The sequence below is a fragment of the Leucopleurus acutus genome (genome assembly GCF_964270905.1).
Source record: "Leucopleurus acutus genome assembly, chromosome: 9".
NCBI lineage: Eukaryota > Metazoa > Chordata > Mammalia > Artiodactyla > Delphinidae > Leucopleurus > Leucopleurus acutus.
Window position 1 is genome coordinate 95,302,715 of NC_139144.1, and position 26,692 is coordinate 95,329,406.

The 26,692-nt window shown below is 45.8% G+C and overlaps 1 pseudogene across 1 annotated transcript; it reads left to right on the forward strand.

The window, feature by feature from the left end:
- Nucleotides 1-1,852: 1,852 nt before the first annotated feature.
- On the forward strand, nucleotides 1,853-25,413 carry LOC309966648 (large ribosomal subunit protein uL6-like; annotated as a pseudogene). The gene is made up of 3 exons: nucleotides 1,853-1,955; nucleotides 3,474-3,619; nucleotides 24,734-25,413. The product of its transcript is annotated as a large ribosomal subunit protein uL6-like (transcript).
- Nucleotides 25,414-26,692: the final 1,279 nt, after the last annotated feature.

Sequence of the window (26,692 nt, forward strand, 5' to 3'; positions counted from 1 at the left end):
GGCTCTAATCACGCAGGGACTTTTGCAGAGTTGGGTGTGAGCACATTTTCTGCATGAGAGGTGTATCGTTTTCTGGTGCTGCTGTAACAGATTGGCACAAACTTAGAGGCTTAAAATGGCACTAATTTATTATCTTGCAGTTCTGTAAGTCTGAAGTCTGATATGGGCTCAAGAGACTAAAGTCCAGATGGCAGGGCTGTGATCCCTGCTGGGGGCCCTAGAAGACGATTGTTTCCTTGCCTTTTCTAGCTTCTGAGGGCTATTGAGTTCCTTAGCTCATGGTCCTCTGTACATTCAAAACCAACCGGGACTTCCCTGATGGCGCAGTGGTTAAGAATCCGCCTGCCAATGCAGGGGACACGGGTTCAGGCCCTGGTCCGGGAGGATCCCACATGACACGGAGCAAATAAGCCTGTGAGCCTCAACTCCTGAGCCTGCGAGCCACAACTACTGAGCCCATGTGCCACGACTACTGAAGGCCGCGCGCCTAGAGCCCGGGCTCCGCAACAAGAGAAGCCACCACAATGAGAAGCCCCCGCACCACAACGAAGAGTAGCCCCCGCTCGCCACAACTAGAGAAAGCCTGTGCGCAGCAACAAAGACTCAACGCAACCAAAAATAAATTAAAACAAAAAACAAAACAAACAAAAAAACAAACTAACAATGGCTTCCTGTTGCATTTAGAGCAGTATCTAAGCTCCTCTCCTTGGTCATAAAGACCCAGCCTACTTCTCTGCCTCATCGGATATCATTCTCCCCAGGGCTCACTGACTGTCCTGCTTTTCACATGTGCCTGGCTTGTGCCCACTTCTAGGCATTGGCATTTGCCTTTTCCTCTGTTTGGAAGGTTTTCCCTCCAGATCTTTACAGTCATTCATGTCTCAGCTCAAACATAACCTCCTTTTATCCTTGAGTATCAGTTAGAATGTTGTTGGTCAAAAGAAACAAGAAACCCTAATTGGCTTAAACATCGAAGGGGATGTAGTGGCTTGTGGAACTAAAAAGTCAGGGCCCTGGATCTGTGTCTCTGTGATTCTCTGATGTTCCCCTCTTCAGTGGGTCAGCTCTGTCCTCATGATGACCTCCTGTACGTTAGCAAAATGGCTGCAGCAAGCCCTGGGCTCACGTCCATATCCCACCTCATCCAGAAAGAGAGTTTCTTGTTCTCCAACACTCAAAGGAAAGTACTGCACTTCACCTAACCCATCACTTAACCCAGGAGACTCGCACATGCTGATTTGCATATCCCTGAACCAGTCGCTGCTGAAAGGACCCAGATTAGACTTAGGCAGCTAAGGCCCCATCCCACCCAAATCTCTAGGCTGCCATGTATTTGGGAGATGCTGATGGGTGCTGGGGAGGCCACCAGCAGTGTCCCCCAGAGCACTTTACCACCTGAGGGCTGGGCAAACTTTGTCTGTAAAGGGCCAAAGAGTAGATAATTAGGCTTTGTGTATCTCCTAAGGGTTTATTTTGTTTTATAATCCTTTAAAAATATAAAAATCATTCTTGGCTCATGGGCCTTACAAAAGTAGGCCAAGGGGTGGATTTGCCCAAGGGTCGTAGTTTGCCAAGCCCCTGAACCAGCCCATTATGATGCTTGTGGTGTCTAAATTTACTTGGTTAATTTGTTTCCCCTGACTACAACATAACCTCTGTGAGAACACGAACTGTACCTGCCTTCTCAGCACCTAAAATAGTGATGGGCACATAGCAGATGCTCAGTAAGTGCTCACTGGATGGATGCCGAAGAAAAGTTCATGGCAGAGCACGTCAGGACCCAGTGCCTAGCTCTGACCTGGGTTCTTCTGCCCTCCCTGTCTGGGGGACACAGCTGCCCCCATACTGACCAATGGAGGAATGGGCAGGGCTGCCACTGGCTCACAAGGTGTCTTTACACAAATCAGGAAAAGATAACACTTTCTGGCTGGTGCAGCCCAGCACCCAGGACCATGGTGAGTGAGTGACAACTGGACTCCAGCCCCCACTTGCCCCCTTGGAGGGTGCCCTTGGGTAAGATGCATCTTGCATGGTTGTGTAAAGCAGCTCTGGGGCGGAGTTCTAAGATCTCACCTTTTACTGTTCCCACCCTTGATGGCAAAATCCTCTGCTGGTGCTCTGCCTACTTTTACTCTCTTTTCTTTCACCAACTCCCAATGCCCTCTTCTTCCAGTTTTCTTCAATAAAATGACTACAATTTGCATGTATTGAACTGAAATTCTCATTTGGTACTTGGAAGTGTATCCAATTGTATAGAATGTGGCATACGGGGAATTATGGCTGAGGAGGGATTTCTGTCCTGTGGATTTTCTACACCCCATGAAAGACAGTGGGAAACGAGAAAAAGGACCAACCAAAGTTGCCAAGGAAATAGGGAAGCTGCCATAAAAATACAGAGTAATACATTGAGGGTTCTTCTCTCTGGAAAGGCAAAGGCTAAGAAGGAATAATATCTGTTTGATCACGGATGTTATGGTTAGTGGTCATGAACTCATTCACCCAATCCTGAACTACAACCAGGGGGCTCTGCTTAAAGCTTGAGAGAATGATGTTTAAGAATAATAGAAGAGAATCAGACTTCACTCGGTGGGTGGTAAGCTCATGGAACTTATTACCCCAAGCAGGAGTCAGACTGGAAATTAAAATGCCCAGTACGCTGTGAAACACTTTGTTGTTGACAGACCATAATGACTTAGGAAGGGGAATGAGGATGCCTTGAGATATTGGGATGTGCTCTTGGAGGTTGCAGACAGGGAGCACAACTGCCTGTTCACAGCCCTTCCCATCATGCCCTTGGCAGAGACAGAGCTCTGAGCGAGGCAAGACCCAGAGCTGAGACTGCCCCTGCACGCCCTGGGCAGTCTGGAAGATTGCCTTGCTGAGGGGAGGGGATCTCATAGATGAATTTCCCCACTTGGGTTTCCTTAGGCCAGCTACAATCTTTTGCTGAGAATCCAAGGGTCACTGAGACAATAAAATGATGTTTGCGGAAACTTTACATTAATGTCTATTCTGCCCAATGGGAACTCACCTGCTGTCATTACAATAGCTAACAGATATTATGCACTATGTGCTATTATAAGCACATAATCACTTAATCCTTCTAACAACCCTGTAGGATGGGTCGCATTATGTCATCATCCTATTTGACAGATGGAAAAACTGAGGCAGAGGGAAATAACTTTTCCAAGGTCTCATAGCTAATAAGTGATCCAGGATTGAAACTCAGGCTGGCTGACTCTGGAGTACACACATAACACTTCCCCACTAAACCGGGGTTCAGGCCACTCCTGCACTTCTGCTGGGGAGACACCTCTCAGCTCCAGTCAGGTGCCGCCAGGAAGGAATGCAGACCCATTTTATCCATTTATTCAAGAAAAGTTATGAAAGTCAACACTGGGGTCTAGATCAAACAAATCCAGCTAAATCCCCCGAACTCATCTGGCTCCTGACTTCTGCTCTGTCCACACTAGCTCTCCAGCAATATGCCTTCGGACAGGTTGCTGTGATCCATGTCCATGGACACAAGTCACTAGGCGTGGGCTCTGAGCAGAGCAGGGGAGACTGGCAGGACATGCGTACAGAAGAACCTCAGGGGGGCAAAGGCTGCCGGGCTGGGGTGCTTCTGGGGTCTGTCCCCAAAGGAGCCGGCTTGCTGGGCCTGTCACTCAGCAGTGATTAGTAATCTCTCGGGTTCCTTGCAGTTCCAGGACTCAAACAATCTATGAATGTCATCACAGAAAGGAACGTGTAAGGCTCTAAGGCAGAGAGTTGTTTGATGTGTGGGAAGATAGGCTCTGTGGAGTATAACCTGATCACCCATCCTACGCCCATCAACCACACAGAACGTGCAGAACCCAAGGCTACGTGGTGTGGTGTGGGCTGAGAAAACTGGCAGGACAGAAGGCAGGGCAAGGAGCCTGTGGCACAAGTGGAGCCTTCCTACAGGGTCACCCCATAAGGCTGGGCAGCTCGTGCACTGCGCCTCGAGTGCACAGGGACGATCGGGGGCCTTTTTCTAGTTTGCACAAAGGCACTGTTCACTAAGCTGAGCACTCATGGGGCTGTGTCCCCCCAGAGGAGGGACCTTTTCTAATTCACATTGAGTTCCCATATATAGCAGGGGACCCTGAAGAAGTCTGGGGTGCTGCTGTACTCTTCCACACACCCCCACTATATTCTATTTCTTTCTTTCCATCTTTTCTACTATTGAGAGTACAGGTAGAATTTGGGGGTCCAGGAATTCTACCCTGGTTCGCCCACCCCTCCCTTCCTGCGGGGCTCCTGGGGACTGGGGCACACACATGGGATAAAGGCAAATAGCACAGAGCCTGACACACCATCCGGGGGGCAGGGACACCAGGATCCAAAGCTCTGACTCCCCTGCCCCCGACACAAGCCCTGGGAGGAAGACGAGGGAGGGCCAGGAGGCCAGGCTGCCAGAGGACCTTGGTTGTTTCCTCATTCCGTCCCGAGCTGGAAAAGCCAGTGAGGAGAGCAAGGTCACCCAGCCCCCGGGAGCAGGGAGTGGGAGAGACGCGGCACATGACCCCTTATGGCACAGGAGCCCCACCCCCTCATGAGTCTGGCTGAGCCAGTGCCCTGGATCCTGACCAAACAGATTATGGCTTCCCCAGAGGGAAGCCAGCAGGGGCGGAGGCTCTCCCTGTGCAGGAACAAAGTCTCACGGAGTCCTCACAGTTTCCCTTTTCACAGATGAGGAAGCTGAAACGCTGGCTAAATAAGGATAAGGAATTTGGTCAAGAGCACGTAACTAGGAAGGTGCAGAGCTGGGCTTTGAACCTGAGGGGGACACTGTGGCGTTTGCCCAGGTTCCCCTTCGGGACGGAGGACAGCTCCCAGCCAGTCGCTCCCCAGGAATGGCCCTGCCTCAGCGGAGCTGCCTCATCCAACGTCCAACAGGGGCCCCTTCCCGGGGGCGGCCCAAGGCCAACTCACCCGTGCGGGGCTGGAGGTTTGGGATGACGCTGGGGCAGAGCGTGGGGCTTTGGCTGCAGCTGTGCTGCATTTGGACATCTTCTGCCCTCGCTGGCTCACAGCTGCTGCTGCTGGGAACACTCGCCAAGAAACACTCTGCACGCGTCTCCCTCTTAGAGGTGGCTTTGGGGACATCCCACCTAAGACACCTGCACGCCCACATCTATGAAACGCTGCCTCCCCTCCTCAAGCTTGCCAGGATGAAAGAACCAGGAGTCCAAACAGGGGAGGCTGGGGCAACCCAGAGACAAACAACAGCGGGAGGCCACCCCCCCACCCCCCCGCCAGGCTGGAGGGACAGGAGAAAGGGGCAGTGATATCCGAGCCCAGGGATCACCTAGTGGAAGCTCTAAACACAGTTGGTCACACTGGGTCTGTCTGGGAGAAACGGAAGCTGCTACAGGAGACACCCCTGAAGGTGGGAGTGGGTGGGTAAGACCCTGGTTTCTCCCTTCTTTCCAGCTTGAATTTTACGATTATGGACAACTTATGCACACAGGGAGTTTAAACCTAGGTTGAAATTTGCACATATTTGGGTAATATTAAAAATTTAACATTTTAAGTCTGTTCTGGATTGATGATCATTTTTTCTTTTCAAAGGGAAACATTGCTGTAGAACGATATGCCGGGGGAGGACCCCAGACCATCGCCAGCCCCGGCCCCAGTGCCAGCCAAGCCCTTCACACCCCTAAAGGTCCAGAGTTTCTATTGCTTTTATCCTTTCTGGATTGGGGGTGGGTAGCCTTAAACAGCCCTGAGAGCTGGAGGATTTTAGGGCCAGAAGGGTTCCTAGAGGTCTCCTTGTTCACTCATTCTACCCCAAGCCCAGAGCCCTTTAGCGAAGCTTGGACAACCCATCCCATGGAGGGGGCCCCACAGCTTTGGGGGACTATCAGTCCTGGGGATTGGAGACACATTGGGGCTTTTTAATCTCAACCTAGATGAGTGCTTCTCTCTCTCTCCGTGTATGTGTGTGCGTGTGTGTGTGTGTGTGTGTGTGTGCGTGTGTGTGTGTGGTCTCCACCTTTGTAGTTCACAGGAGAATGGTTGTCTGGGCACATCTTTTAAATATACAGGAATCATTGGCATTGGTAATAGATTGTGAATATATTTGATTTGTATTCCAATGGAGAGGAAAGCTCCAGGAAAGGAAACAAGATCTAGTGGAGAGCGGAGGATGGGGGAGCCTGGCCCAGCTCCTGGCTCCAAGGAGGCCAGGCCCAGCCCAGGAGACTAGCTCTTATCAGCCGGCTGGGGACCTGGGCAGAGGCACATCTGCTTCTGTTTATTCTTCCTCTTTATCTTAATGGGTCCCCCCACCTATCGCTCCCTGGAATATCCCTCACCACCACTTGGATACTCAGGTACCTCTCCCTGCCCTGCGCAAAGACCCAGGGAGGGAGGGGATGGGGGAGGACAGGCCGGACATTTAGTGTCTGGGTTAAGGCTCCTTACTAAACGCCACCCCAGGCTTAACTGGATGCTAAGGTGAAGGTGGCAAAGAAGGAAAAGAGTAAAAGGCCAAAGACCTTCCTCCTGGAAAGGAAACTGGCGGGTTTCTAGGAGCAACCTTAGCTCTAAGAGAAATGTAATTACATTTAAATTTCGGGTTACACCTAAGCTAATAACTATAACTGGAAATTCCTGTGGGAGCAGGAAGTTTTCTCTCATTAAGAGATAATAGAGAGTCACTCGCCCTTGAACCCAGAACAGTCAGTTTCAAGCCAGGAGGACTTTACTTAGGTAGGGCCTCTACCAGCCCACAGGGCACCTTTGTGCAAATTAGAAAAAGGGGCCCCTTCTTGCAGGTGTCACAGCCCTCGACTGGGCGAGTCACCTCTCCCAACTTCCCCAGCACCCTGGGCCAACGAGAACCAGGACACAGCTACATAGTCACAGCAGCTCCCCCTCCTGCCCCTATCTATCCCTTCCATTAACCTGTACAGCTTAAGTGCTGAACAGACCACCCCAGAAACAGAGAAAAACTCTGCGGCTATGAGAAGCTTGGAAGGCTTTTACGCTAACTTGGTCCAAAGTCCCTGCTCCAATTCATTCCATGATAAGGCTTCTGGTTGAGTTGCTAATCACATTCCAGGCCTGGCCCAGGTTATCCTAAACTGTGATTACTGGCAATTTAGAATTAATGAGGAAGTTACCAAATTTCTCAAGGATTTCTTTCTTTAAATTTTACGTAATGCCTATCATCTTAAAGCATGGGGTTTAGTTATAGACATAATGAAGTTCACTTCTTTTAAAGCAGTTTCTCTTTTTGTAGCAAAATTGGCAATATGGCATGGTGGTTCCAAGCTCGATTTTGGAGTCAGAATGATCTGAGTTCCGATTTTAACTCCTCCACTTGCTAGCTGAATGGTCCTGTGCAATTAACCTCTCCACACCCTGGTTTCCTCATCTGTAAAAGGGGGATACATAAGTGTATTGACCACAAAGAATTAGTACATGAATTGAATGAGGTGATGCATGGAAAACACTTGCAGGGTGCCTGCACACAGTACCTAATAAACATTAGCTATTATTAAGCTTATTTTAAATGGTAAGGAAAGTGACACCTTACTTATGGGTAATTGAGAAGGATGGGCTTGTTTCCTGTCCCTTGAACAAATGGCCAATCCCAAGTCTCAGGCAGGAAAAGTGAGCCTAGGGCATCAAATCGTGCCAGAAGACAAGGAAGTGTTCAAAGACATAGGAGCTAGCTGGAAAGGATTCTTACTGGCCAAATTTGAAACAATTTGAGCATCAAAATAAATAATGACTACAGTTGGTAACACAATGAATAAAACAAAATCCACACGTTCACAGTGATATTCAAAACAAAAGAGAGAGGGAGGGAAATACCAGCCAATAAAAATGGAAGGAATGATAGAATTGGAAAACAGTACTTTGCAGCCCCCAGTAAAATAAGTGATTTAGGCAAAGATTAACAATGGAACCATTGGATGAAAGGTTATCGGAGAGTAAGATAGTCTCATTGGGTTAAAATAACACCTACAAAAAAAATAAAATAAAATAACACCTACAGATGACTTACAAATTACCAAGTGGAAGATTTTTCTTTACAATGGAGAGATCTGGTAGTCACCATCTCAACCAAGCAATCAAACTGAGCATCACTAATAGTGCAACAATTATGCACCTTCTGATGTGATATAATCCAAAATACACAATATGCCAAAGTGATTAACATACTTCTAACCAAGCCTCATGACCTATATTCCAGTTTACAGAAAATACAGGGATAGAGGAACAGTTAAATTATACCAAGAGAAATCAAAAAGACAAATTCACAGTGTGGAACATACTCTAAGACAACTGACCTGTGACAAAGGCTCTCTCATTGACCAGACTTTAGTCAGGTTCCTTTGAACCCTCTTTCCACTAGGCCTTGACCTTAGTCCCCACCCTGTCTTGGGCCTACCCAACCCAATCTTAGCAGACTGCTGCTAAATCATCCCTCCACCCTCGCTATCTGATCACCCTTAATATCTGATCCAGTTCGTCCTCTTCTACCCACGACAATGTCTAAGGACTTAACCTATCTTTAACAAGATTCCCCCTGCCCTGCTCCACCATGTCTCCTATTAGTACATCTCCATCCACTGACTCCCTCACCTGCTCTTTGTCTGTAAATCCCCACCTGTCCTTGTTGAATTTGGAGTCGAGCTCCCTCTCTCTCCCCTGTTGCAATAATCTTGAATAAAGTCTTCTTTATAGTCTGAGAATCCTTTTTCTTTAACACCTGGATACTTCAAAGAATTAATGTCTTTTTTTTTTTTTTTGCAGTACGCAGGCCTCTCACTGTTGTGGCCTCTCCCACTGTGGAGCACAGGCTCTGGACGCGCAGGCCCAGCAGCCATGGCTCACGGGCCCAGCCGCTCCACGGATTGTGGGATCCTCCCGGACCAGGACACGAACCCGTGTCCCATGCATCGGCAGGCAGACTCCCAACCACTGCGCCACCAGGGAAGCCCTAATGTCATTTTTTAAAAGGGTGGATTACTACAGAATAAAAGAAATTAGAGAAATTAAAATAATTTAATTACATTCTTTTAATTAAATAGAATTAAAAGAAGTTAGATAGCAATCAAATGAATATCAGATACTTTGGTTGGATCTTGACCAAAAAAGAAAAAAAAAATCTGCAAAAGTTGTTTTGAGGACAATTGGATCCTTTTGATTATGGATTGGAAATTATAGAATTATTCTTAATTTTCTTAGGTGTGGTAATGGTATTGATTATGAGGAGAATGTCCTTACTCCTATGAAATACCTGCATTTTGGTAACTCCTGTACTTAGAGGTTGTATTAGTTTTCTAGAACTGCTATAACAAATTACCACAAACTGGGTGGTTTACAACAACAGAAATGTATCCTCTCTCAGTTCTGGAGGCTAGAAGTCTCAAATCAAGGTATCAGCTGGACCATGCTCTGTCTGAAGGCCCTAGGGGAAGATCCGTCCTTGCTTCTTCTTACTACCTTCTGGTAGTTGCTGGCAATCCTTGGCGTTCCTTGGCTTATGACGGCATTAACTGCATCTCTGCCTTCATGGTCACTTGTCCTTCCCTGTGTGTCTCTCTGTGACTTCAATCTCTCTCTCCCCTTACAAGGACATCAGTTATTGGGTTTAGGGCCCACCCTAACCCAATATTCTCTCATCTTAACTTGATTACATCTGCAAAGACCCTATTTATAATAAGGTCACATTCACTGGTACCAAGATGTTAGGACTTCAGCCTCTCTTTGGGGGGAATATAATTCAACCCACAACAAGAATAAAATGTCAGGATGTCTGAAATTTACTTTCAGATGTCTCAGCAAAAGATTTTATAGTTAGAGAAAGAGAGAAAGGGAAAAAAACCCCAAATGTCATGAAATGTTAATAATTGTAGAATCTAGGTGGAAGGTATAGGGTGAGCATTATAGTCTTTCAACTTTTCTGTAAGTTTGAAATTTTCAAAATAAAAAGTTGAAGGAAAAACAGATTCCTAGCAATTCCCCCATCCACAATCCTGTTCCGTTTCATATATCTGAGGCAGACCCAGGAATATACTTTTAATAAAGGTTCCCTTTTTTGGGGGGGGGGGAGCACACCACCTGGCATGTGAGATCTTAGTTCCCCAACCAGGAATTGAACCTGCGCCCCCTGCATTGGAAGCGTGGAGTCTTAACCACTGGACAGCCAGGGAAGTCCCAGGGTTCCCATTTTTAATAAGCACTTGAAGGTGATTCTAATGCACTGCTAGGGTTGAAATGTACTAGTTGATGTCATAAACTCACATGGATATTATTTATATCCCCTGCCACCTTTTACTCTAAGATGTTTCCTTTTGAGAACATAAATTTATGTAAAATTAAATCAACCAACACAGCCTGCACATACATTCATACAAGGATGGTGAATATTTTAGTGAACACTGATCAATGTAACAATGTCTAACAATTTATTATTAGATACGTATTTCACAATAGAGAAATATATCCAAAGTAAATTTATTTCCCTTAAACATCAACAGGCTTCAGCTAGGATTTTTTTGATCCCTCTCTCTGCTCTTATCTCTCTCCTGGATATATGCCTTTTTAAAAACAAAAGTGTCTTGGGCTTCCCTGGTGGCGCAGTGGTTGAGAGTCCGCCTGCTGATACAGGGGACGCGGGTTCGTGCCCCGGTCCGGGAAGATCCCACATGCTGCGGAGCGGCTGGGCCCGTGAGCCATGGCCGCTAAGCCTGCACGTCCGGAGCACAGGCTCCGCAACGGGAGAGGCCACAGCAGTGAGAGGCCCGCATACTGCAAAAAAAAAAAAAAAAAAGTGTCTTTACTCATATTTTAGCGGGGTTTTGGGAGGAGGCTGAAGCTTATACACATGTTCAATCTGCTATGTTTAATGGGGAGTCCTCAGAACCCCCAGTTTTCAACCCCAGTTTTATTGAAGTCAGCTTCCTCATGTAAACTAGCCCCAATTTCAAAATGGAAGTCAAGGAGAAATGTGACTCAGTTCACACAGTTTGAAGACCACTTTCCAAAAATGCTTTTGGCCCATGTGGTTAAGTCTGAATGATCAGCCTGAGTATAATTGTCCGACCATCATGTGTGGACTGTGTATATGCAGCCCAAAGCCATAGCCCCAGCCTTGTCCTTTCTGATGAAACACCCGTGCCCACAAACAGAAGGTTCCTCTTCTCTCACCATGGAATAAACAGGAAGGTCTCTTGGGACTGTGGTCTTAGGACTATAGCTCTGCCCCTAATTTCTGCAGACCCTTTACCAAGAACTGAGTCATTGCAACACCACGCTCAGCCAGCTGTCTCAGCACAAGAAAAGCTTTGCTGTGGTATGAGGTTTTGTGGGCTGCAAACTACATCTAGGTCAGCAAATTAAACTCCACAGGGTGGTTACCAAGTCCAGCTTCATCTAGCTAAAGGGCTGTCTGATTTCACCCTTCGGGCATTGGCCTTGGATACAAGGCCCATCTGCGTGTGTTAAAGGTACAACACCTCAGGCCTAAACCCCTCGATGACACATGCCTAAACTCAGAATCTTATTTACTCCACCAGGGCTCTGGGGTATGTGAGAGTAACAATACTCCATCCCAGCAGATAGATTGAGATTTGCGTGTGTGTGTGTTGGGACAAAGTGGGGAAGTGGCGCTGTATTTCTTTGTTCCTCAGTTTCACTCACTGTTTCTTTCCTGCCACTTGAGTTTCTTTCCTGCCATGTTGACCCAATCATGAGCCTTTTTTCTCAGTTCCCTTTCATGGAAGTTTTTCAGAATGATTTCACAACAGATGGCCAACTGGTCTACTACCTAGATAGAGCTTTACAAAGAGAGTATCTAGATGGGGCAGGGTGTGTCACCTTGGTTCAGGAACTGGTTTGCAGATTTATAGTGGATAAAGTCTGCAGAGATTAAATCTTGTTAAAAATTCAAAACAAGCCAGCAAATACTTATGTGAAGGCCTGATGCTATCTGGGGCTCTGGAATACAGAAAAGAAAACCAGAGTGGCTGTCTTCCAGGAGCTCTTTAACTATGAAGGTAGGATTAACATTCTAGTGGATAGCTACATTTTTCACTACCTAGCACCCATGCATGCTTTTCCTGGTAATAATACCCCAAGTTCACTCTGAGAAGAACCCCTCCTCCATCCTTAGTCTGTGTGCTTTCAATGCCTGGTTCTAGAGCTGAGGTATAGACTTAAGGCCAGGCCACAGTGACTGGTTTAGAGATGGGCATGAAGCCTAATAAAAGCCAATGATATACATGAGATGTTTGCTGATACTGTTTGGGGAAAGGTATGAGATACTTTTTGCTAGGATTACCACCAATAAGGATGATGTGAACCTGGAGCTGCCAAAAGCCACACGATGGAGCCTAAGAATGAGGCCAACACAGCAAAAGACAGATCAGAATGAAACAGAGAAACTGACTTCCTTGGTCAAGCCATTCTTGATGTTCCATATATTCCTAGACTTTTCTGCTAACTGTCGCAGTAGTTATTTTTATTTGTTTAAGCTAGTTAGATGGGGATTTCTTTAAGATGCCACTAAAATGCTCTGTGTTGCAACTAAAAGGTTGAATAGTGTCCCCCCCAAAATTCACATCCACCCAGAATTTCAGAATGTGACCTTATTTGAAAATATGGTCTTTGAAGATGTAATTAGCTAAGGATGTTAAGTCGAAATCATCTTGGTATAGGGTATGCCCCAAATCTAATGACTGGTATCCTTACAAGATGAGGCGAAGACTAAGAAAGACACAGAGAAGAAAGCCATGTGAGAGAGACAGGGGTTGGAGTCATGCTACTAAAGGCTTAGGAATGCCTGGTGCCACCAGAAGCTAGGAAGAGGCAGGGAAGTGTCCTCTGACAGAGCATTCAGAGGGAGCATGGTCCTCTGACAGCTTGATTTTGAACTTCTAGCCTCTAACTGTAAAATTTCCATTGTTTTAAGCTAGGTTGTGTCCTTTGTTACAGCAGCCCTAGGAAACGAAAATACTGTAATATGTGAAATAATTCAATAATTCAATAATTTATTGGCACCTAATATGTGTCCAAAGAGGTTTTAGCATAAAATTCAGAGAAAAGGGATATGGAGAATGTAGAGGGATATTTGAGCTGGGACATCATGAAGCCTGAAGAACTGTCTGCCCCAACCACCTGCCCCACCATGGGTGCCTCTGGAAGTTCCTGGAGAAACTAGAATTTATGGTCTCTGAACTCCTCTTTCTGGCCTTCTGGCAGGCCATTCTCCTAACATATGGACTTCTTCAGCAAGAAAATGAGCTCTGTTGGATAGAATTGAAAATATTTCTCCTAGCTTGTTCTTTGTCTTTGTTTAGAGTGATTTTGGCCCAGTAGAATTTTTGTTTATTGGTCAAATTTTTAAATTTCTTTATGGCTAATTTTTTCCCCCCAATTCCCCTGTGTTTTCATCAAGTGTGCTGTACTGTGGAGTAAGTTATTTCTTTTCAATTTTTTTCTTCTTGTGGTAAAATACACGTAACATACAATTTATTATCTTTCTTTCTTTTTTTTTTTTTTTGGCTGCATCGTGCAGCTTGTGGGATCTTAGTTCCCCAACCAGGGATCGAACCCAGGCCCCCAGCAGTGGAAGTATGGAGCCCTAACCACTGGACCACCAGGGAATTCCCTTAATCATTTTTAAATATATAGTTCATGGTATTAAGTACATTCGTATTTTTATGTAACCATCAACACCATCCATCTCCAGACCTCTCTTCATCTTACAAAACTTTAATTATACCCATTGAACAATAACTCCCCATTTCACCCTTCACCCAGCCCCTGGCAACCACCATTCTACTTTTTGTCTCTATGATTTTGACTAAGTAAAACGTAGCTTTCTTTTATCTTTACTGTGTTTCCCTTCACTGTACTTCCATCACCTTTATTGGGTGTTCCCAAAAAATAGCAACAGTCATAATAGTACCATTTGTTGTGTCCAGGCATTGTACCCAGGGCTTAAGTACAATGGCTCTGATCTTTCCAGTATCTCTACAAGGCAGGTAGTATTCTGCCCATTTTACAGAGGAGGAAAGTGTGGTCCAAAGAAGTTACACAAATTGCCCCAGTTAAGGGTCTCACAGCTCTTAATTGGAAAAGGGAAAAGTTGTGCTCGCGTTTGTCCAAGCCAAAGCCACAGCTCCTCTTACAATACCATTCAGAAGCCTTCTATCTATGCCCTCAGACTACAGACTGCTGATCTTGTCTCTCAAATGTTGATTATTCTATACAAATAGATGGAGAGATATACCATGTTCTCGGATTGGAAGAATCAACATTGTGAAAATGACTCTACTACCCAAAGCAATCTACAGATTCAATGCAATCCCTATCAAACTACCACTGGCATTTTTCACAGAACTAGAACAAAAAATTTCACAATTTGTATGGAAACACAAAAGACCCCGAATAGCCAAAGCAATCTTGAGAACGAAAAATGGAGCTGGAGGAATCAGGCTCCCTGACTTCAGACTATACTACAAAGCTACAGTAATCAAGACAGTATGGTACTGGCACAAAAACAGAAAGATAGATCAATGGAACAGGATAGAAAGCCCAGAGATAAACCCACGCACATATGGTCACCTTACCTTTGATAAAGGAGGCAAGAATATACAGTGGAGAAAAGACAGCCTCTTCAATAAGTGGTGCTGGGGAAACTGGACAGCTACATGTAAAAGTATGAAATTAGAACACTCCCTAGCATCATACACAAAAATAAACTCAAAATGGATTAAAGACCTAAATGTACGGCCAGAAACTATCAAACTCTTAGAGGAAAACATAGGCAGAACACTCTATGACATAAATCACAGCAAGATCCTTTTTGACCCACCTCCTAGAGAAATGGAAATAAAACCAAAAATAAACAAATGGGACCTAATGAAACTTAAAAGCTTTTGCACAGCAAAGGAAACCATAAACAAGACGAAAAGACAACCCTCAGAATGGGAGAAAATATTTGCAAATGAAGCAATTGACAAAGGATTAATCTCCAAAATTTACAAGCAGCTCATGCAGCTCAATAAGAAAAAAACAAACAACCCAATCCAAAAATGGGCAGAAGACCTAAATAGACATTTCTGCAAAGAAGATATACAGATTGCCAACAAACACATGAAAGAATGCTCAACATCATTAATCATTAGAGAAATGCAAATCAAAACTACAATGAGATATCATCTTACACTGGTCAGAATGGCCATCATCAAAAAATCTAGAAACAATAAATGCTGGAGAGGGTGTGGAGAAAAGGGAACCCTCTTACACTGTTGGTGGGAATGTAAATTGATACAGCCACTATGGAGAACAGTATGGTGGTTCCTTAAAAAACTACAAATAGAACTACCATACGACCCAGCAATCCCACTACTGGGCATATACCCTGAGAAAACCATAATTCAAAAAGAGTCATGTACCAAAATGTTCATTGCAGCTCTATTTACAATAGCCAGGACATGGAAGCAACCTAAGTGTCCATCAACAGATGAATAGATAAAGAAGATGTGGCACATATATACAATGGAACATTACTCAGCCATAAAAAGAAATGAAACTGAGTTATTTGTAATGAGGTGGATGGACCTAGAGTCTGTCATACAGAGTGAAGTAAGTCAGAAAGAGAAAAACAAATGCTGTATGCTAACACATGTATATGGAATCTAAGGAAAAAAAAACAAAGGTCATGAAGAACCTAGGGGTAAGATGGGAATGAAGACACAGACCTACTAGAGCATAGACTTGAGGATATGGGGAGGGGGAAGGGTAAGCTGTGACAAAGTGAGAGAGTGGCATGGACATATATACACTACCAAACGTAAAATAGCTAGCTAGTGGGAAGTAGCCGCATAGCACAGGGAGATAAGCTAGGTGGTTTGTGACCACCTAGAGGGGTGGGATAGGGAGGGTGGGAGGGAGGGAGACGCAAGAGGGAAGAGATATGGGAACATATGTATATGTATAACTGATTCACTTTGTTATAAAGCAGAAACTAACACGCCATTGTAAAGCAATTATACTCCAATAAAGATGTTATAAAAAAAAGTTAATTATTCCTAGTTTGACCCTCATAGGAAAAACTTATTTTCAATTATTGCATATAACTTTTTCACCTTGTGTCCTAGTTACAAAACATAGCTCTATTAATATCACGGGAGAACAAAAGGAAATAGTTATTAAAAAGCAAATTCTATTCCCCTTGGTCAAATTCCAAAGTATAAGACAAGTATAGCCCCAGTGGCTCCCATACTCTGGTCCCCCCTCCACTTTCTGCTCTCTCTCAGGTGGGTGACCTCCAGCTGCCATCTGGTTTTGTCCTAACTATAGGAAAGCACAAGAGAGTTTGAACTTTGCCCCATTTGAACCCTTTTTCCTGTGTGAGAGCTGTGCTTCATTTAAGGAAGTGCAAACAATGGTGAATGATACTTGTATGTTTGCTAGGGCTGCCCTAATGATGTGGCTTACATGACAGAAATGTTTCATACTTCTGGTGACTAGACATTTGAGGTGAAGGTGTGAGCAGGGTTAGTTTCTTTTGAGGCCTCTTCCCTTAGATTGTAGATAGCTGTCTTCTCCTTGTGCCTTCATATCGTGTATTAGTCTGCGTGGGCTGCCATAACGAAATACCATAGACTGTGTGGCTTAAACGACAGATATTTGTTTTCTCACAGCTCTGGAGGCCAGAGTCCAAGATGAAGGTGCTGGCCTGGTCGGGCTCTGGTGAGAGTTCCCTTCTTGGCTCAGAGGCAGTCACCTTCTCACTGTCTCCTCACATGGTGGAGAGGGTTCTAGGGGTCTCTTTCTCTTCTTACAAAAGGGTACTAATCCTGTCGTGAGGACCTGTCTTAGCTCAGGCTGCTATAACAAAATACCATAAACTGGGTGGCTTATAAACAACAGTTTATTCCTCATAGTTCTAGAGGCTGGAAGTCTAAGCTCAGAGTGCCAGCGTTGGTCATGTTCTGCTGAGGGCCTTCTTCCAGGTTGCAGATTACTGACTTCTTGCATCCTCATGTGGCAAAGAGCAGAGCACAGAAAGCAAGCTCCCTTGTGACTCTTGGAAGGGCACTAATCCCATTCACGAGAGCTCCACCCTTAAGACCTCATCTTATGCTTATTAGCACAGAAGCCAAACCAAAACCAGCAGTCCCCTGCCCTAAGCTTTCTCACCACCAGGATCTGCTTGTGGTAGCCAATGGCAACTCTTCTAGCTATTTTCTCTGATACTTATCTCCATGTTTAAGAATACTGTGCTTCTACTGCTATTTCTTTTGTTTTGTTTTCCTTTTTGGCCGCGCCACATGGCTTGCAGGATCTTAGTTCCACGACCAGGGATTGAACCCCGGACCAAGGCAGTGAATGCACCGAGTCCTAACCACTGGACTGCCAGGGAATTCTCTACTGTTGTTTCTTAATTTATCATGTTTAGACATTCTCCACCAACTCTGGTAGGTGAGTACCTAACTCTCTCATGTACAGCCATCACTTCCCCTCCCCCATCATCCCAACGTAGCACAACTTTGGAAGAATAAATAGTTGGTATTTACATTATAATGACTATACAAGTATCATTCACTGCTGAGCCAAGTGAATATTACTTATCTCTGTTCTCAGGCAGCCTTCAGTATTCCTAAAGTTAATGATGGCCTCGTTTTTTTAATTCATTTTATGTTCTATGACTCATCATTAGTGTTCTCTAAAAGCTTTAACATCTCTGCCAAAGGCCTTCCCATGATATTTTCCATATGGTCAAGCACATCAGCTCCCTTTCTTCTTCCCCAGAGCCTCTCAGGAGGCCTCCTTCCTCCTGCACCCAAGCTGACTGGGCTCTGGCTTAATGCTCTGCTGTTAGTCCTAGGACTTTGCTCACACCTCAGTGATGGATACCCTAGTCCCTATGTTGAGGATCCCACCTCTCTCTCTCTCCCTCTCTCCCCTCCCTCACTTTAAAAAAATTTTTATTTCCTCCTTTTAATGAAGGAGGAAGTGTCTACTAGTGTCCTAATAAAATTCACTTGAGAGTGTACTCAGATAATTTTGTGATTGGGTGAAAAACTAGGCATTGCTTAGAGCACATCCTTTCTGAGTTTTCTGATTTTGATTCTATGGGGGCTCTGTGCATTTCATTGCCTTTGAGCTATTTCACAACTCTGTAAATTGTAGGTAATTGATAGCAATGCAAAATAATTCTTATCTAGAGATATGCAAATAAATAACCCACAGTCCCTCTCCCCACCCCACACAAGGCTCCCTACAAAAGGCAGTTTCATATCCGTTTATAAATTCATTTCAAAATTCCTTTTTCCCATATAAATTTGTGCTTCCTTGACATCTTTAAACTGGTTGTAACATCTTACTGGTTCCCTCATTAATAATGAGGTAAGATATTTTACATACGTTCACTTTATATTTGTGAGAGTCATGATTTTACCTTTTAAAAAAATATTCCTTTAATAGAAGTGTATTTTTAAAGTCACTGAAGTCTGAAAATATCTTTATTCTTCTTTCACACTTGAGTGATAGATGGGTTGGGTACAAAATTATAGGTAAAGTATCCAATGCCACAACTATACCCCAATTAAAAAAAAAAATCCAATGCCACTTTGACTCCTGTTTCTTTGCATATAACTAGTTTCCAACACTCCCCCTCCATCCTATTTGTTTGTTTGTTTGTTTGCTTCTTTATCCATGGGATTCAGAAATGTCATAATAATATGCCCTGGTCTTTTTCACTCATTCTGCCATGCACTTCAGTGGATCTTTACATCTAGAGACACTTGCCTTTCAGGTCTAGAAATAAATTTATATATGATTTTCTCTTCCTGGAACTCCTTATATTTGGATGTTGAATGCCTAAATAGATCTTCTAGCTCTCTCATCTTCCTCACCATTCTCATTATTGTATTAATTTGTTTCCCTACCTATTAATGAGGTTGAGTAGCTTCCACATTTAATTGTCCACTTAGCTTCTCAATTATTCTTTTCCTATTAAATAGAATTTTGATGTAAAACAATTGAATATAAACCCATAGCTTGTCAGTATATCACTACATTTCAAAGGATGACAATTTTGAGGAAGACTGATTTATATCACCTAGGTAAAATTGGTGCCTTGTCTTTTTTTTTTTTTGGCTGCGTTGGGTCTTCGTTGCTGCATGCGGGCTTTCTCTGGTTGTGGCGAGCAGGGGCTACTCTTTGTTGCGGTGCACGGGCTTCTCACTGTGGTGGCTTCTCTTGTTGTGGAGCACAGGCTTTAGGCTCGCGGGCTTCAGTAGTTGCAGCACGCAGTCTCAGTAATTGTGGCTCGTGGGCTCTAGAGCACAGGCTCAGTAGTTGTGGCACATGGGCTTAGTTGCTCTGCGGCATGTGGGATCTTCCCGGACCAGGGCTCAAACCCGTGTCCCCTGCATTGGCAGGCGGATTCTCAACCACTGCGCCACCAGTGAAGTCCCACCTTACTTGTGTTGCTAGCCACAGAATTTCCAACATTTTATACACAATCTGGCATATAATAGTTGCTAAATATATCTTTGTTGAATAAACCCTCAACTTATAGATTCCTACTAAATCTTAATCTAGTTCTTCCTCCAGGGTTAAATAGTAAATAATCTTTTTTAACTTTTCATTCTGGAAAAATAAAAATAATATTTTTCAAGTATTTGCTATTTGTCCTGTTCTAAGCTCTTTAGGTGTGGTGATTAATTTAATCCTTACAACAATCCAATGAGATAGGTATTATTACTATCTGCATTTTGAAGGTAAAGAAATTTATCTGAAAGCTTCATTAGCTGAGCTGATATTTGGCTCCAAAGATTATACTTTTAACCATCATATTAGATGCCTCTTTGGTTGGCTCAGCTCACAATCCAATTCTGATCTATATATAGTAGTTGTCAGGCACACATTGTTGAGAGAAATTCTGGGGCAGCATTTAGGTTGCATGGAAAAAATAATCTGCCTTGATTGATTAATGATGTCTGCCACAGGCCCAGGAATGGCGAGTCAGGGTTGTTTTTTTTTTTTTTAAACACTGCTTACTCATTCCTTGGAGAAAGAGATTATCTTTGGGGTTATACATAGCTCTGGTGCTTTTGAAATTAGGGCATGTTGACATCCAAAGTGTTTAAAGGCTGCTTTGTTTCTTTGCTGTAGCAGGAGAATATTTTAACTGCCTGTTTATAATTTACCTGAGAGAAGCACTGGTAATTAGGCATCTGATCACTCCTCTGATTCCCTTGCTTCTTCCTTTTCCTGTGATAACAGAAAGTCAGGAAAATAATCACATTGCCTCATGATACCAGTGGGCCATATAAAAAGCCCCGTGATGTTGTTTTTCCAATCACTGGTTTTCTTGACAGCCAGCATTTAAACCATTCCAAACACCCCTCCCGTCAATCGTTAGAAATGACCTTAGGATTGGTCTCTTTACTAACCTTCCTACTACGTCCCAAACAGTTTTACAACTTGGCTTCAGCTGCAGGGCAGTCCAGCTTTTAAAGGAATTATATCCCTTTCCCAGAATAGCCATTAAACAGAACTTAACACAGTTTTAAGGGAGGTATAAAGTGACTTTTTCCCATCTCTCCCCACTTTTCAAAGTGCACTTTTACACTCAGAACCAGCATCTATTTGTTTAGGACAGTTTATAAGGTGTTCACTATTCACTTTCTCATCCTTTAACAATTTTTTTTTCAGCTAAATAATATACATTTATTGAGAATTCCTGGGATGGCTGTTATTTCCTCTTAACTACAGGGCAGGGAACCAAGCAGAGAAAAAAAAATCACCAAGAAAGCCCACGGCCCTGATTCCTCTGGCTGAGCAAAGGGAAGACGAAAGTTGCTCCAGGGGGCAGTGCTCACGAAGGCAACAGCATTTTGCAGGAGGCCTGCGGAGGAAGTCCCATGACACCGGGGGTGGGTGGAGGCTGCTTCTCCCCCAGTGGCTCCTCTATTTCAGTTTCTTGAAGGGGCTCTTCTGGCCCTTGATGACGCCTTTCTCTTGGAAGTTCCACAGGGCCATCAACAGAAAGCCAAGTGTGGCCCCGGGTTGTAATAAGCATCTTGGAGATGGTGGGGCTGCTCAGACCTTGCCCACTTTGCGGTGGACAGGTCTCCCACTGAGGCGGATGCTATGTGCCAAGCGTCCCCCATCAGGGCGAAGAAGGAAGACCTCGGGCTGCCTCCCAGACAGATGCTGCAGGTCAGCAGACCCCCACAGAGCCTCCGGAGGGACGCTTCCCACTTCAGCTATCCAGTCCGCGGCCCTCCCGTAAGGCGGACAGCCTGCTGCACCCGGGAAGGAGGGGCATCTCGTCTTCCTGTTGACATGGCACCTCCTGGGACGGTGCTCACATGTAAGACAAGAAGCTTCCACCACCCCTCTGCCATCTGCTGTATCCCATGATCTACGATGTTCAAGCTCAGCCCCAGAGAGCCCCCTCCAGCACGCATCCCACAGACCTGCCACGATCTTGGCATGCACAGCAAACCCACAGCCAAATGGGCCCGATCTGAACACATCTTCAAGGCCCAGACCCTCGCTGGATGCTCCTTTTCTGCTGTTATTTATTTGTAATGTTGTTAATGTGAAATCACATATGTATAGTCTAAAAACAATACTAAAGCCAATCCCCTAGTACTCATAACCCAGGTTAAGAAATATAACATTAGTAAAGCTTTGGGGCTTGTGTTAGTTTCCCATGGCTGCTGTAACAAATGATCGCAACGAGGGAAGTTTATTCTCTCACAGTTCTGGGGGCTAGAAGTCTACAGTCAAGGTGTCTGAAGGCTCCTGAGGAAAGTCTGTGCCTTTTCCTAGCTCCTGGTGGCTCCCAGCAATCCTTGGCGTTCCTTGGCTTGTAGTTGCATCACTCCATCTCTGCTTCCATGGTCACTGGCCTTCTTCCCTCTCCTTTCTCTTATAAAGACACCAGTCATTGGATTAGGACCCACTCTAATCCAGTCAGTATGACCCATCTTAACTTGATTAAGTCTGCAAAGATGCTCTTTCCAAATAAAGTCACATTCACAGGCAATGGGGGTGAGGACTTGAACATATTTTGGGGGGACACAATTCCATGTCCTACAGAGCCCTTGCTGTGTTCCTCCTCCATCATATTCCTTCCCCAAAGAGGTAACCACTTGGTTGATTTTTGCATTAATCTTTTTTTTTTTAACCTTTAAAATAGTTCACCACCTAAATCTGTATACCTAACACAAAAATTGTTGAGTTTTGAAACGCTGAGTTTTAAGCACAAGTCTAGCTGAATAAGGTAAGGGCAGTACTGCCGTTTCTGGATGAAGGCTCCCACGATGAGATGCTCCAAAAAGAGTCTTCAGCTCAGAAGGTGTTCAGAGCCCCGCTGGGGGACAGTGGGTAGTTTGGAAAACTCAGCACTCACCAGAATTAGGGCACTTGTGTGGACAAGAGACTGGGCCCCTGGCAGGAAGATGGTTGGGTAAGTGGGCTGCATCCTGAGTGCTGGTAAGCTCACATGGGATGGTGGGGAGCCCCTAGGATGGCTCCCATGATCCCTCCCTCGCCTTCACTCCCACTTCCAGAGGGACCGGGGCTGATGCTCCTGTACACTCTAGGGATTCCATGGCTTCTCGCTTTCCCACCTGCCCCCTGTGACTCCGCCTTTCAGCTCTGTCACTTCACCCTCCACCTGGATTTGTATATTTTCACTTAAATCCCTCTGCTGTAGTTTGAGTGGAGTTTCATTAGGGAAAAAATGCATGTGTTCAATGTACCGTCTCCACCTTGAGAGCTTTCTCTTGGTCTCACTTTTCTACTGAGCTGTGTTTTAGGATTTCTTCCTTCATTCCCTCAATCTGATGTCTGCAAGGCTGGGCTGTCAGGAGGGACAGAGCTGACAGTAGTTGAGCTGACAGTAGTTGGGGAGACAGACAAGGAAATCGGTCGTTATGACGCAGCAGTAGTGCTTAAAATATGGTTCCTGGACCACCTATGCAAGCATCTCCCTGATGTTTCGTCAAAATGCTGAGACCTGAAGGTCGGGCCCAGGGAGGATAAAGACTCCAGACGGGGGAGCAGCCGTCAGCTGTTTGAGGCTGGTTGGAGCCAAGGCTGGGGAAGCCCACCCAGAAAAAGTGTGAGGGGCCATGCACTGGCCAAGGACTGAGTGGGGAGAACAGCAGTACCTGTGGGCTGAGCACAGGGGGAGACTGAGAAGAAGAGGTGGGAGGATGGCGTGTATGTTGACGGCTGTCATAAAGGTTTCCAAAATCCAGGTTTTCAAAAGTAGCACAGAAACCAGTCCTGTGTGATCCCCTTACATGAGGTACCTAGGGTCGTCAAATTCAGAGAAACAGAAGGCAGAATGGTGCTTACCAGGGGCGGGGGGAGGCGGGGCGGCGGGAAGCAGAGTTTAACAAGTATAGACTTTTAGTTTTGCAAAAAGTTCTGAAGACTGGCTGCACAACAACGTGCATATATTCAACACTGCTGGACTGCATACTTAAAACTGGTTAAGATGATCAAGTTTATGTTATGTGTTTGGGTTTTTTTTTTTACCACAACAAAAAATAATTTAAAAAGAAAAGAAAAAAGTAACACAGAAACCAGGGCCTGTTTCTAACCTTCAAAAGTTCCTTGATTGGACTTCCCTGGTGGCGCAGTGGATAAGAATCCACCTGCCAATGCAGGGGACACGGGTTCAATCCCTGGTCTGGGAAGATCCCACATGCCACGGAGCAATTAAGCCCGTGCGCCACAACTACTGAGCCTGCGCTCTAGAGCCCACGAGACACAACTACTGAAGCCCGCGTGCCACAACTACTGAAGCCTGTGTGCCTAGGGCCCGTGCTCTGCAACAAGAGAAGCCAGAGAAGCCTGCGCACCGCAACAAAGAGTAGCCCCCGCTCGATGCAACTAGAGAAAGCCCGCACGCAGCAACGAAGACTCAACACAGGCAAAAAAAAAAAAAAAGTTCCTTGATTCTTTACCGTTTTGTGATCAGGCTGACTCAGCAGACCAGCGTTCCCCAAATGACGACAAAGCTCCAGTGTCTGCTCATCGCCACTGGGGCGTGAGGGACTTTGTCTCCCCTACTTATCCAAGAGCACCCCCGGACACCGCATGCCAGGAGACGCAATCTAAGTAAAGGCTTAAGCCGGAAGCCAGGTCTCAGCATCTCCTCCAACCGTGTTGCCCCCTTCCCGTCCAGCACCCCCAGCTAATCAACCAAAGCTCCGTCTTGTGTGGCAGTTCCTGAAGTTTGCCTGTCACCAAAAGCTTCTGCTTTGTCTCCAAGGGCTCCAGTGTCCACTTCGGGTCCTGTGGTTTAGCCTCTGGAAATTCGAATGGGTTCTGGCTGAATTCTATCACAAGATGGACTCTACACCCTGCCTCCTTGGTGCTCTGAGTAGGCCAGGTTGGGGGCACGATGGGTTATCAGGCTAGTGGGAGGGGAACGTAACTTGAGAGGCCCAGTGCATGTGGGGCCTCGAGATGGGGTCCAGCTACAGGGCCTGGCTCTGGGGAGCAGCATGGAAAGGTCTAGACCTTCATTCAAGAACTCACAGACTCTAATATAGTAAAATAATTAGAGCCAACACTTAGCACCAACAATGTGCCAGGCATCCTTCCAAGACCTTAATATTGATATGTGTGCACGAACTCAATGAATTGTCCCAGTGAACTTATGAGGTCAGTACTACAGCCGACTTCACTGATGTAGAAACAAGAGCACAGGGACAGGGTCTCTCTTTGCTGCATCTGCTGTGAGAATGAAAGCAATCAGGCAGTCAACGGTCCAGAAAATGTAGACATCACTCAGAAGGGATGCACAGGTGTCACGAGGGCCCCACAGGAGGCTGCAGAGGGATTTGAATCACATCAGGGTCAAACTCAGTCTCCTTGGAAGGAAAAAGAAGAGGCTCTGTGTGGACAAATGGTGGGGAAATAGGAAGGAACTGGCTGTGGTTTGCACTGTCGGTTGTCGCGTACAGAATGTAATGGAGGGTGTTACCCCGGCTTCCGGTCCAAGATGAGATCTGTGGCGTCCCCATCGCCGTTGTCATTCAAGAGGACAGGTCTCTGGTTGAAATCTGGAACTTCTTGTATGAGAAATATATCAGCAGCGTTTGCAAGTATTTGAACCAGGCGTTGCTTGTTCAGTGTCTCAAGCCCAGAAAGAGGAGTTAATTCTTAAAGGAAAAGACATTGAACTTGTATCAAATTCAGGTTGTTACTTTGATCCTGCAAGCCACAACGGTTAGAAGGAAACCCGGACACTTCTGGATGGTATATGAACAAGTCTCTGAAAAAGGAACAGTTCAGCAGGCTGATGGAGATCTACGAGTTGTCTGGCTATGGAAAATAACTAGATGGCGGATCATTCTTAAGACCTATTTCTAATACGTTTGGTGTTTTTTTTTTTTTGCGGTACGCGGGCCTCTCACTGTTGCGGCCTCTCCCGTTGTGGAGCACAGGCTCCGGACGCGCAGGCTCAGCGGCCATGGCTCACGGGCTCAGCCGCTCCGCGGCATGTGGGATCTTCCCGGACCGAGGCACGAACCCGCGTCCCCTGCATCGGCAACTGGACTCTCAACCACTGCGCCACCAGGAAGCCCCCTATTTCTAATATTTTAAAGATGTAGTAAAGGCCCTCTATTGAAGGATCAAAAGGACGGGGAGGTTGAACTACTGGCCCAAGGTAACCCTGTCAATGCGAGGCAGAGCCAGATCTAAACCCAATCAGGCAGACTCCCGAATTGGCACCCTTATCCACCCTGCCACCTCTCTCCCAGCTGCTCGTCTTCAGGTGGCAAATCAGACAGACAGCCCCTCAGTGGGGAAGCCAGAAGAGTCCAGAGCCCGGCTGGGGTCAGTCATGGTTCCAGATAATCCGATGGTGTAGAGAAGGGTTCAGCCAGCCAGTGGGTTGGGTTGTGGGCAGAGAGTTCCAACCCCAGAAGGGGCTGGGCTAGAGCTAGGCAGGGAACAGGGCAGGTCGCAGTCCCAGCAAAGGGCACCTGGGCCCCTTTGGCTCTGAGCCATTTCCCTGTTTCTGGGCTGGGGCCCCAATGGGCCGACCTGAGAAGTATAAAAACTGTGACAGCAGGGCTATGACACAGACATGTAGAATTTGCTCTGCGGCCCTGAACCTGTCTCATAGCAGCAAACATAGCAACACAGGCAACCTGGTTGGCACCTGGCTTCTGGACCGAAGAGGGTGACTTAATGACAAGGTCTCATGGGTTGATGGAGATCAAGGAGAAAAGGGACAACCTGCTGGCGAGAGCACCAGTGGGTTCAGGATGGGAAAGGCAAGCAACACAGGGCAGGCATGGGTGGAGTCATCACCAAGGGCTGCAGCAAAGCCCCCAAAGTTTTAAAAGCCTTCAGGTTTCTGTGAACTATTGGGGCCTACAGATAAGACACTGCTTGAGTCTTGTAAGTGCTGGTCTCACAGCTCCTTTCCCATCGCACCTCAGCTGTTCCTCACCATGCCAAGCACCATGCCTAAGGCCTGGCCTCAGGGCCTTTGTACTTGCCACCCTCAGCCTATAACACTCTTCCCCAGATATCGTCACTCCCCGCAGGCCTGTGCTCCAAGAAGGCTGATCAGGGAGGCCGTCCCTACGAAGAGCACCTCCCTTCCCTGCCCGCCCATCCTTTACTATCCCCTTGCCGT